At 38.5% G+C, this 12,540-nt stretch overlaps 1 non-coding gene across 1 annotated transcript; it reads left to right on the top strand.

Annotated features, from left to right (window-relative positions):
* The first annotated feature begins 1,475 nt into the window (after positions 1-1,475).
* Positions 1,476-1,582, top strand: LOC112834367 (U6 spliceosomal RNA). The gene has a single exon (XR_003210871.1). It is a non-coding gene; the product is annotated as a U6 spliceosomal RNA (small nuclear RNA).
* The last annotated feature ends 10,958 nt before the right edge of the window (positions 1,583-12,540 follow it).

Here is a 12,540-nt window from a genome sequence, read left to right as displayed (position 1 = left end):
TGGCGACAGTTTATTAAATTTCTGCAATGCTTGCAAATGCCAGTAACAATTTCTCAGACTGCAGACTTACGACATGTGACAGGTTTGAGAATGGTTCACAATTGTCATCAAATAAATTACCCTTCAAAATTAAAAATCATAGGGACTCTGAATAATTTTCACTACTAAAACAAAAGCTCCCTAGAGTTTATGTATTTAACTTGTGTGTTTTGGTTGTTTCCTTGCCACAGAATCAGAAGGCAAGCAAAGGCATCCAAGTAAAATTATAATTAAATCTCACTGGTAAGTTTTTATCAAACTATTAGAACTTCTTTGTGAAAAAAAAAAAGAAGTCCACATTCCTTCCTAAATGTATATCTGTAAATGCCTTAATTAAAAAAGATTTTCAAAGCAATAGCTAACATTATACTGTAAGGAACAAGAATAAGAAGACCAAAGCTAGCAAAAGGTAGGAAATAATAAAGATTAGAGCAGAGATGAGTGAAGGAGAGAACAGAAAAACAATAGCGAAAGTCAATGAACCAAAAGTCATTTATTTGAAAAGATAAATTTTTTCTTGGTTAGCTAAACTGACCAAGAAAAAAGAGAGAAAACACAAATTACCAAAATCAGGAATAAAAGAGGAACATTACTACCAACCTTATAGTAATAAAATAGATTATAAGGAAAACTATGAACAACTATATGCCAACAAATCAGGGAACTTAGGTGACATGGACCAGTTCCTAGAAAGACAGAAACTACCAAAACTGACTCAAGAAAAAAGATTAAAAATCTGAATAGGCCTATAACAAGTAAAGAGATAAAATTGGTAATTTTAAAAATTTCCTACAAATAAAAGACCAAGTTCAGATGACTTTATTGGTGAAGTCTACCAAATGTTTGAAGGAAAATTAATACTAATTCTTTGCAAACTCTTCCAAAATATAGGAGAGGCAGGAATACTTTTTAGTTCATTTTATGAGGCCAGAATTATTCTGACACCAAAACCAGAAAAATATATCACAAGGAAAAATAAAACCACAGACCAAAATCCCATATGAATATAGATGCAAAAAAACCTTCAACAAAATACTAGCAAACTCAATCCAACAACATATAAAAAGATTACATACCAGGACCAAATGGGATTTATCCCAGAAATTCAGGGGTAGTGTAATATATGAATATCAATCAATGTAATACACTATACAGAATAAATGACAAAAAAACCCATAATAATCTCAACAGATGCAGAAAAGGCATTCTTTCTTGATAAAATCCAACATCCTTTCTTGATCAAAACACTCAACAAACCAGGAATAGAAATGAACTTGCTCAACCATCCATAGCTAACGTCATACACGATGGTGAAAGACTGAATACTTTCTCTTAAATCAGGAACAAGAAAGAAAAAAATGTTCACTCTTTCACTTCTGTTTAACATCATACTGGAGGTCATATCCAGGACAATTAGGCAAGAAAAAGAAATAAAAGTGCTCACTTCAGCAGCACATACACTAAAATTGGAACGACACAGAGAAGATTAGCATGGCCCTTGAATAAGGATGACACACAAATTCATGAAGCATTCTCCCCCCCCAAAAAAAAGGAAAGAAGGAAGGGAGAAAGAAAAGCATCTGGATTGAAAAAGAAGCAGCAAAAATATATTTGCAGATGACATGATAGTGTACATAGAAAATCCTAAGGAATCCACTAAAAAAGTATTCGAACTAATAAAAAAGTACAAGAAGGTTGCAGGATACAAGATCAATATAAAAAATCAATTTCTATTCCTATAGAATAGCACTGAAAATTCTGAAAATAAAATTAAGAAAACAATCCCATCCCATTTACAATAGCATCAAAAAGAATAAATCACTTAGGTATAAATTGAGTAAAAGAAGTGCAAGACTTGTTCACTGAAAACTATAAAACATCACTGAAAGTAATTAAAGACCTTACAAAATGGGAAGATATCCTATGTTCATGGACCAAAAGACTTAATATTGTCAGGATGGTAATACTCCCCAACTTGATTTGTAGATGCAGTATAATCCCTATCAAAATCCCAGCTGGCTTTTGAAGAAATTGACAAGATGATTGTAAAATTCATACAGAATTGCAAAGAACCCAGAAAAACAAAACGATCTCGAAAAAGAAGAACAAAGTTAGAAGACTCATACTTCCTGATTTCAAAACTTACTACAAAGCTACAGTAATTAAGACAATGTGGCACTGGCTTACAGATGGACATATAGAATGGTGGAAAAATTGAGAGTCCAAAAATAAATCCTTACGTTTATGGACAATTGATTTTTGACAAATGTATCAAGACATAATAGGGAAAGAATAATATTTTCAATAAATGGTGCTAGGACAACTGGATATCCACATGCAGAGAATGGAATATATTTACCAAGATATATCTCCCATACCAGACAATATACACAAAAGTTATATGACTACCTCACAACATATACAAAAAGTTAATTCAAAATGAATTACAAATCTAAATGAAAGAGCTAAAACTAGAAAACTCTTAGAAGAAAATATGAGTAAATCATTTTGACCTTGAGTTAAAGCAGTGGTTTCTTAGATTTAAAAAAAAAAAGCGTAAGAAAAGAAAAAATAAATTGTACTACATCATACTTTGTGCACAAATCATCAAAAAAGTGAACAGATTTCCACAGAATGGGAAAAAGAAATCTGTAAACCACATATCTGACAAGAAATTTGTATCCAGAATATATAAAAAAAACACAACCCAATAACAAAAATGGGGCAACTAATCTAAATTAAAAGTGGGCAAAACATTTGAATAGACATTTATCAAAGAAGATACACAAAATAACCAGCAGGCATGAAAAGCAAGGAGAAGATGCTCAACATCGTTAACCATCAGGGAAATGCATGTCTAAACCAAATGAGATACTACCTCACATCCATTAGGTTGGCTTTAATTAAAAAGGCAGTTTTGACCAGAGCTGAGGAGGGTATGGAGACACCATAACCTACACACTGCTGGTGGGAATGTCAAGTGGTACGGCTGCTTTGGAAAACAGGAACTCCTCAAAATGTTGAGCTTACAGTTATCATGTAACCTAGCAATTCAACTCTCAGGCATACACCAAGAGAAATGAAAACATACATCCACACCAAACGTCGTACCTGAATATTCATAGCAGCATCAGTCATAATGGCCAAAAAGTGGAAACAACCCAAATGTCCATCAACTAATGGATGAAAAACAAAATGTGGTGAATCCATACAACAGAATATTATTCACCAGTGAAAAGGAATAAAGTACTGATACATGCTACAACACGGATGAGTCCAGAAAACATTATGCTAAATGAAAGAAGCCCATCACGAAAGATCACATAGCGTATGGTTCAATTTATATTAAGTGTTCAGAATAGGAAACTATATAGAGACTGAAAGTAGGTTAGTGGTTAATTACGACCAGGGAAAGGGGGTTGAGAGTTGGGGGTGAATGCTAACAGATACTAAGTTTCTTTTAGGAGAGACTAAAATGTTCTAAAATTAGATATGGTGAGGGTTGGGGTGCCTGGGTGGCTCAGCTGGTTAAGGGTCAAATCTTGATTTTGGCTCAGGTCATGGTCTCAGGGTCCTGGGATAGAGCCCTGTGCCTTGGAATCCAGTTGGGATTCTCTCTCTCCCTCTGCCCCTCCCCCCCACTTGCTCGTTCTCTCTAAAATAAATAAATAAATCTTAAAAAAAAAAGATACAGTGATGGTTTCACATCCCCCTAAATATACTAAACACTGAATTTATGCTTTGTTCAAATCCCTGCTCTCCACTTCTTAACCCTTGACTTGTATTAGCTTATTTGCACCTCATGTTTCTAATTAATCATGAAAAATTGGAGTAATTATAATACCTTGTAGCACTTGGGGACAATTAAAGCATTGGCATTCAGCTCATTAGTAGGTATGCTCGGGCGCCTGGGTGGCTTAGTTGGTTAAGCGACTGCCTTCGGCTCAGGTCATGATCCTGGAGTCCCGGGATCGAGTCCCGCATTGGGCTCCCTGCTCAACGGGGAGTCTGCTTCTCCCTTGACCCTCCCCCCTCTCATGTGCGAGGGGAGAACGAGAGTTCTCTCTCTCTCTCTCAAATAAATAAATAAAATCTTAAAAAAAATAGGTATGCTCAAGGAGGTTGGTTTTTGTTATTGGGAGTAACTTTCACACTGTGACCCTCGTGGGTGGGACTTGTTCTGGCCCAGATTTGGATGATTTCTCATTTTATTTCACATGGTGATGACAACAGTTGCCTTCGCTGGGCTCCCTAACCTAGCAGAAGGCACTAGATCTCTCTGCTACGCTGTGTGTTGGCCACATGGTCATTTGGATACAGGAGGTAGTTTAGCGCATATCCATAGTTAAATGGAATTATGTGTTTTTAATTAGAATAGTCTCTGCATCAAGTGTGTAGCTAAGGGTACTCATTACCTCATTCTTAGAAAAATAATTACACATAAATAAGAGTATAAAGAAATGCATTTAGAAGGTAGTGAACATTTAAAGCATCAGGAAAAGGGAGTGTATTTACAATTCCAGTTTGTAAATCTCTCACTTTTTTGTAATCTGATTGTTTTTTATTCAACTCAGGTTAATTTTCCTGTTGGTATAAGTCATCTCTGATAATCATTCTATATTTATTCTCATCCCTTTCCTTTGCAATCCACAATATTTAGATGCTCGACAAGCTGGAAAATTCAACCCATTGTCCTCTACAATAAAAAATTTCCATCATGTTTGTCAATGAGAATTTGAGAATCCAGGTAGTAATATACAACAGATATCCCAAATGTTGGTAACTGAGTATTTATAAACAGGTAGTCTGGCTGACTTTAACCTGTGCCACTTTCATGAGACTTTATAATAATTTAGGGCAATGGTTCTATACCTTCCCTGAGTAGCTTTTTTAGACATTTTTCCTGTAGCCCTTCCTGACATTTTATTTTTAAGATTTTATTTTTAAAGAACCTCCACACCCAATGTGGGGCTCAAACTCACAACCCTGAGATTAAGAGTGGCATGCTCTCGGGGTGCCTGGGTGGCTCAGTCATTGGGCGTCTGCTTTCGACTCAGGTCATGATCCCAGGGTCCTGGGATCGAGCCCCGCATTGGGCTCCCTGCTCAGTGGGAAGCCTGCTTCTCCCTCTCCCACTCCCCCTGCTTGTGTTCCCTCTCTCACTGTCTCTGTCAAAAAATAAATAAAATCTTTAAAAAAAAAAAAGAGTGGCATGCTCTACCAATGGAGCCAGCCAGACACCCCCCACCATGACATTTTAATATCACTGATATATAGTTGACCCTTGAACAATGTGGGGGTTAGGAACACCAACCCCCCACACAGTCGAAAATCTGCGTATAACTTTTGATTCCCCCCAAAACTTAACTCCTAATAGCCTGCTTTTGACCAGAAGCCTTATGGATAACGTGAACATAGTTTATATGTTACATGTATTACATATTGTATTCTTACAATGAAGTAAGCTAGAGAAAAGAAAACGTCATTAGGAAAACCATAAGGAAGAGAAAATACATTTACAGTACCATATTTATCCAAAAAATCCACGTATAAGTGGACTTGCGCACTTCAAACCCCTGCCGTTCAAGGGTCAGCTGTACTATATATCTGTTTAAGCTTTTTTTACCTCCAACAAAATAATTTCCTCCCCCTTGGGGGCAATATTGCGCCCATTGAGAACTGATGGCCTTATTCTAGTATTCAAATTTCATATGGTAAGAGAAAGTAGGATGAACTAATTTCCTCCTGCCACCTGTGATTTCAGTAGCAGAAATGCATTCGAAAAACATTCGAATATTGCTCTGCTAATTCGGAGTGGTCCACGGATCAGCAGCATCACCGTCACCGGGTAGTTGGTTAGCAACGCAGACTCTCAGCCCCACCTCAGACCTACTCCATCAGCATCTGCGTTTTCACGCAATCCTCTGTTAATTCAGATGCCCGTTAGCCTCAGAAGCATTGGTTTACAGGACAACCCTCTACTCAGCTGGGAAACATTAAGATAATGTGTGAATGGAAAAAATGCATAGGCCTTAAAACCAGTTTTTAAGTAACCCACACCTTCCTCTCAAATTCTGACTCATACACCAAGTTTCTTTGGTCATCAATATTATTTTTTAAATGTACAACTGGGTGTGTTTTGTTTGTTTGAGAAATGATAATTTCATTTTCTTCTAAGCAAGTGAAAAATCCCCATGAGGCCTCAACTTGCTGCCCCGCCTCCTCACCCCCACCCCTGTTGTTTCTCTCCCAAAAAGCAGGTGTGTTCCAATTAGTTGGAAGGAACAAGATAAATAAAGAGAAGTTTCTCTTTTTCTCCCCAATGAATTAGCTTTCCAACTTCCAGTCAAAGCCTCCATAAAATTAAGCTTGTTTTGTCAGTGATAATTTCTCTTGGATCAAGTAAGTGGGTGGAGCAGATAATAAGGCAAAGAAGTTTTTATCTACTTTACCGGTTCGAAGAGCCAGCAAGTCAGCGTGGGGGAGAGGGGATACTGAATTAATTCAATACACTTTGGTTCCTTATTTATAAAAAGAGTTAATTTTTAAATTAATTTTTGAGGGGATAAGAATGAAATTTTGAAATGTGTGTGAAATAAATGAAAACTCTCAGCCATACAGAGAAGAAGACATAGTATGACAAGTGCCATGGACCCACCACCTACTTTAACAATCTGCCACATTTAAGTGCTTCTAGATTTTTCTGAAGCATTTTAATATGAATTATAGAAGATGATAGTTCACCGTAATCTTTCAGGGTTTTTTTTATAAGGATTTTTTTTTACATAAAACATGAGTTTTACTTAACTAAGACTTTTGAGGTTAAAACAAAACTTCCATTGTTATTCCCATCACTTTTTCCCCAACCAGCAGGAGATGAGAAAAAAAACCTGGACCTGTTAGAATTGGCCCAAGTACCAGCAGCTGAGACTTTATTTTTTGATGTTTCCAGAAGAGCCTTGACAGCAGAAAGCAAAGCTCTCTAATTCTACACTATTGATGAAGACCGTGGTCAAGTTAGGCCAAAAGCCAAAGCTCTCCTCATGGAAAAACACTGTGGAAGATTTGGCTCAATACCAGCCACTTTTTCTTAGTTAAGACTCTCAGCTAACACGTTGGAGCTTTTAAATGCAGAAAGAAGGGAGCGTGGAAAAGAGATAAGAGGCAGATCAGAAGAGAGAAGACACAGTGTCTTATAAACCCCAACTCAAATGCCAGGCAAAAGGCATCTCTTCCTTCTATCTCCTGATATCCCTTTCTATTCTAACACTTGACTTATTAGGATAAATTTAAATATATTTTATTTATTTTTAATTTATTTGACAGAGAGAGACACAGCGAGAGAGGGAACACAAGCAGGGGGAGTGGGAGAGGGAGAAGCAGGGCTCGATCCCAGGACCCTGGGACCACAACCTGAGCCGAAGGCAGACGCTTAATGACTGAGCCACCCAGGCGCCCCCTAAATATATTTTAAACAGTTAATGAGACATGTGTGTTGGTGCATGCGTCGGTGCGTGCACTTGCGTGCGTGCGTGTGTGTATGTGTAGTGGCTGGGGGTAGGAAGAGAAAGAAAAAATCTGTAGTTGAGTGGAGGTTGCTTATCATATTAACATCTTTCCAGCCCCAATATATGGTATTGTTTTTAGAAGACTGGCTTATTCTTCATTTTTAAATTGAAAGACTAGAACATAAAAGTTGTCCAGTTTTATTATTGAAAGTGCCTTTACAATCGCATACCTCAGTCCCATCTTCTATATTTGAGGAACTGAAGTTCCAGAGGGGTTAGCTGTCTTATCTAAGAGTATATCTAGGAAAAAAGAAATGTTGCTTTTGGAATGGCGCGGGTATCCTCACTTCTGATTTTCAGTACTCCAGGCTGTTTGGTCCCTATCCTAGGAAGGAGTAACCAGGATGGCCACTTACCCCAGGGGCTCTAACCCGGGCATCCTGCTTGTTAAACAGCATCCATCCCCATGGGGCATTTTCAAAGCCTCCAGTGTTCCCCGCCATTGTGTTCACTGGCTCCAAGCCAGCCGACAAGCATTTGAACTTCTGTGCCTGGGATGATGCCTAACACTTCAGGGAATCAACAGCCTGGCTTTCTTTATGATATTACACTTCCAGGAAAAAAAATATTTTTGAAAAGTGTTCTAATTCCTAAGAGGATTTACATCTAAAAGGCACAAGACAAACCTTAAAAATTCAGTGAGATGACAGGGTTTTAAAGGATATCATGTGAGAAAATATGCCCTCTCTTGACTTTTCAAAAAAAATAATAATAATAAGTCTTGGTTTGTGCGGTGGACAGAATGTTGTCACTTAGAGTATTATCAGTGTCGAAACTAAATGTTAATTTGAACTACTTTTCATCAGAGCCAAAAGAGCATTCTGGAAAGACTGAAACTATCCACCTGGCCTAAAGGAGACAGATCCAAGAACACAGTGGAATTCCTAAATCTTTGCGAGTGAAAAGGCATCATTCTGTCCCTTGTCCATCCCGTCCAGTTTTTGCCAGAGCAAGGTAGATCAAGTTCATTCGTGTTCTCCAACACCTTCCCAAGGATCTTAAAGATGAAAGAATGCACTTGAGATGCTGGTAAGAAAAGTTCTTTTAAGTATAGAGTTCCATCAGCATTAAGAATTTGATGATTATGGGGCATCTGGGTGGCTTAGTCAGTTAAGTATCTACCTTGGGTTCAGGTCATGATCTCAGGGTCCTGGCATTGAGCCCCACATTGGACTCTCTGCTCAACAGCAAGTCTGCTTCTCCCTCTCCCTCTTTGATCTCTCTCTCAAATAAATAAAATCTTTAAAAAAAAAGAATTTGATTATGCAAAACATTAAAAAGTTTATACAGATATATTAAAGAAAAATGTTTGGGATATAAATATCAAATAAATAATAAACGGCCTGTTTTGCTACACGCACTTCTATTTATCTGCCTCAGTTGGAGTACATACTAAATTCCATACTTCAAAAAAGTGCCTTGAGGACTAGGCCCAAAGAAAAAGGGCTACTATCTTTTTCAATCTGTAATTCAAGAAAAATGAAGCAAAATGCAAAGAATATTTTTTAAGTCGTGTGTTTCTTTGTTGGCACAATGGCAGAAATACTCTTTTGGCAAATAGGTAAGAGACTCTACTACTAAAAACTCAATACTGCTATTGCCAATTTGAATCAAAAGCTGGCCAATTTTTTACCCACCAACTACCTTGAGGAAATAATTAGACAAGAGCACAAATGTATAAGAATGTGCATCACAGTATGTACTACGGCAAGTGCTGTGAATTGTGTAAGAATGATGAATCACAGAACTGTACCCCTGAAACAAATAATACATTAAAAGTTAATTTTTTTTAAAGATTTTATTTATTTATTTGACAGAGAGAGACAGCGAGAGCAGGAACACAAGCAGGGGGAGTGGGAGAGGGAGAAGCAGGCTTCCCGCTGAGCAGGGAGCCCGATGTGGGACTCGATCCCAGGGTCCTGGGATCATGACCTGAGCCGAAGGCAGACGCTTAACGACTGAGCCACCCAGGCGCCCCATTAAAAGTTAATTTAAAAAAAAGAATGTGCACCACAATTTATGATGTTAAAAAAACAAAACAACCTCAAAGTATATAAAATATGAATCTGTAAAATAATTATTATATCCCTACAGTAAATGCTAAGTCACCATAAGGACCCATGCTGCAGCAGAATGATTGACTTGGAAAGATGGTTACAAGAGTGGAGGGAACATGGCAGTGTCAGAACTGGAACCATGTCCTTCGGCCACGGACCAACTGGGTGTCCTGGGGCAATCTTTTGGACCTCACTCCTACCCTCACTTCCTCTGGTATACAATTAAGGAGATAATAGAAATACAGTACTTAGCAATGAGATTAGCGTATAGAGATATTGAAGCTATTGACTTTACAAAGATATTGTTAGGTGCTTATGGACCGAAAGTTTGTGTCCCCTCAAAATTCACATATTGAAATCGTAATCCCAATGTGATGGTATTTTGGATGTGGAGCCTTTGAGAGGGAATTAGTTCATAAGCATGGAACCCTCCTGAATGGGATTAGTGCCCTCATAAAAAGAGGCCAGAGAAGCAGCCAGTTCTCATTCTGCCATGTGAGGATACAGTGACAAGGTGGCTATTTGCAACCCAGAGGAGGACCCTTGCTAAAAACTGATCATGCTGGCACCTGGATCTTAGACTTCTGGCCTCCAAACTGTGAGAAATAGATTTCTGTCATTTAAAGCCACCTACTGTCTGGTCCTTTGGTATGGCAGCCTAAAGAGACCAAATTATTGGGTTAAAAAAAAAAAAAACTTACAGTCCAATCACATTCTCATCAAAGATATAGGGATCTGTATATTCGTCCAGTAGTCAAATATTTATTGAGCATTTAACAACTGACGCTTTGTTAGGAAAAGAGGCTATAATAATGAACTCTGCCTTCATGGGGTTCAATCTATTACTAGTGACCGAGTGTGACCACTTGAGTTTAAAATCCCAGCTGTGATGCTAGAGAGGAAGGAGGTAATGCGAACTTGTATCAGTAGGATTTGATCCAATCGGGAAAGGCAGGGAAATTTCCTGAGGAAACTGTACTTTAGCAGAGACAGAAGAGTAGGCCTTGACCAGAGGAGACGGGGGTGTATGGGAAACAGTGCACACAAATGGTTAAGCACATTGAGTCTGTAGTGCGTCAGGTGCTCTTCCAAACCTCCCTCTACCACCCACAGGCTGTTGTGAGTCTGGTCTGTGGCTCATTCTCTCTGTCCCAATGACCTCACCTGTAAAACAGACATAATAGCTTTCCTTATTTAACGTGCTTGTCATAAGAGTTAAAATAGAAAAAATGAAAAGAGCTTAGCATGGTGCCTACTACTTGGAAAATGTTTAATAAATACTAGATAACACTGAAAGGGGGGAGAAAAGAATGAAGATCCGAGCGCAAAGGGGGAGCAGGGTATGCAAAAGCCCTCTGGGAGCATGATGACAAAAAGGGAAGGAAGCCATGTTGGTCAATCTGCTTTTATTCTGAAAGCTCCAGGAAGCCACTGAAGAATTTACGCAGTGGGCATTCCATGGTCTCCATCATTCTCCCTTTCAACCTTGGTGCTACAGCCCCACCTGCCAAGGCTCATTCTCCAGCACTTGTCACAAGGCCCTCACACATGATGTTTCCTCATCAAAGACTGTTCTTTCTACCTATTTTCTCCTACCTCCTTCAGATTTTAGGCCATGTCACTCCCTCAGAGAAACCTTCCCTGACCTCCCAACCAGGCAAAGCCTTATTAACAACTATCCTAGTGTGCAAGCTTGCTTTGCCTGATTGAGGTGTACCTCCCTAACCTACAACTCCAGAGATGAGACACTGTCTGTTAACATGCTTCATTGTGTCCCCAAACATTAGCACAGTGGTTGGCCTCTAATTTCATATTTCATATTAGGTAATGGAAGACAGAAATGTTGAAAGAGAAGGAGGAAGGTTAAAAAAAAGTGGAGAAAAAAATGAGGTAGGGTGAAGAAGTGATGAAATCGACTCAATTTTAGACTTAATTTTAAAATTTTAAAATCAACTTAAAATGATTGTGGGTGGCCCATCTGTGTACTGATGTTCTAAAAACAGGGAAGAGTGATCTGGAGTTTGAGAGATCTAAGCTAGAGAGACATGTCTACTAAGGAGTCATTAGGACATGGGAGAAAACCCAAGCAAGGGAATGTGGAATAGCAGGATCTGTGGCGACAGATGGTTTGGGGTCACTACCTGCATGAATGGGGGCAGGTTGCTAAGTCCCTAGGTCTCCTTTAAGAACCAGAGAAGGATAGTACCCTATCACAGCCAGCCACACATCCAATAGCATGCTTCCCATATGTCTAGGTTGCCTCATACCCCGCTGGTCACCCAGAGTACCCTGAATATTAATCATACAGAAATGAGACTCTCCTACTGGCTTATACTGGAGTTTCTCAAGTACGGACTGATATCTGTCAGTTATAGATGGGGCTATTAAAATATGCATCATTTTACCTTTCCCTAGCTCCTGCACTGGGTTGTACAGAGATCCAAAGAGAAAATGCATATGAAAGGACTTTGAAAATCTCAAAAGAAGTCAAACAAATGAAGATGTCATTATCATGACAGAGATCAAGTGACAATATTCATGATGTCTTTTTCTTCATCCTAGGGGAAGTGAGAAATGCATTCCATTGGAGTCCATCTTTTCAGACACGTTAGCAGTTAACATAGGTCTTGTAAGTACGACAAACCTGGGTTTAAATCTGGCTCAGTGATTTCCTAGTTGCCCCAGTCCTGAGTCAGGGACTTAATTTTTTTAAGTCTTTCTTCTCATCTGTAAGATAATAATAACAGCACCACTTCACAAATTTGTTTATTAGATAACACCTATGAAGTGCTTTGCACAGTGCCAGGCATAAATAGTACTTAATAAATATGAACATTTACTCATTATCATTATCTTTAGGAGTGTTCTGGAGAGCA

The sequence above is a fragment of the Callorhinus ursinus genome, unplaced genomic scaffold (assembly GCF_003265705.2).
Source record: "Callorhinus ursinus isolate GAN/ISIS: 27379988/994484 unplaced genomic scaffold, GSC_fseal_2.0 scaffold1, whole genome shotgun sequence".
Classification (NCBI taxonomy): Eukaryota; Metazoa; Chordata; class Mammalia; order Carnivora; family Otariidae; genus Callorhinus; species Callorhinus ursinus.
The sequence above is the reverse complement of the archived record's forward strand: the minus strand, read 5'-3'. Positions and strand labels throughout refer to the sequence as shown.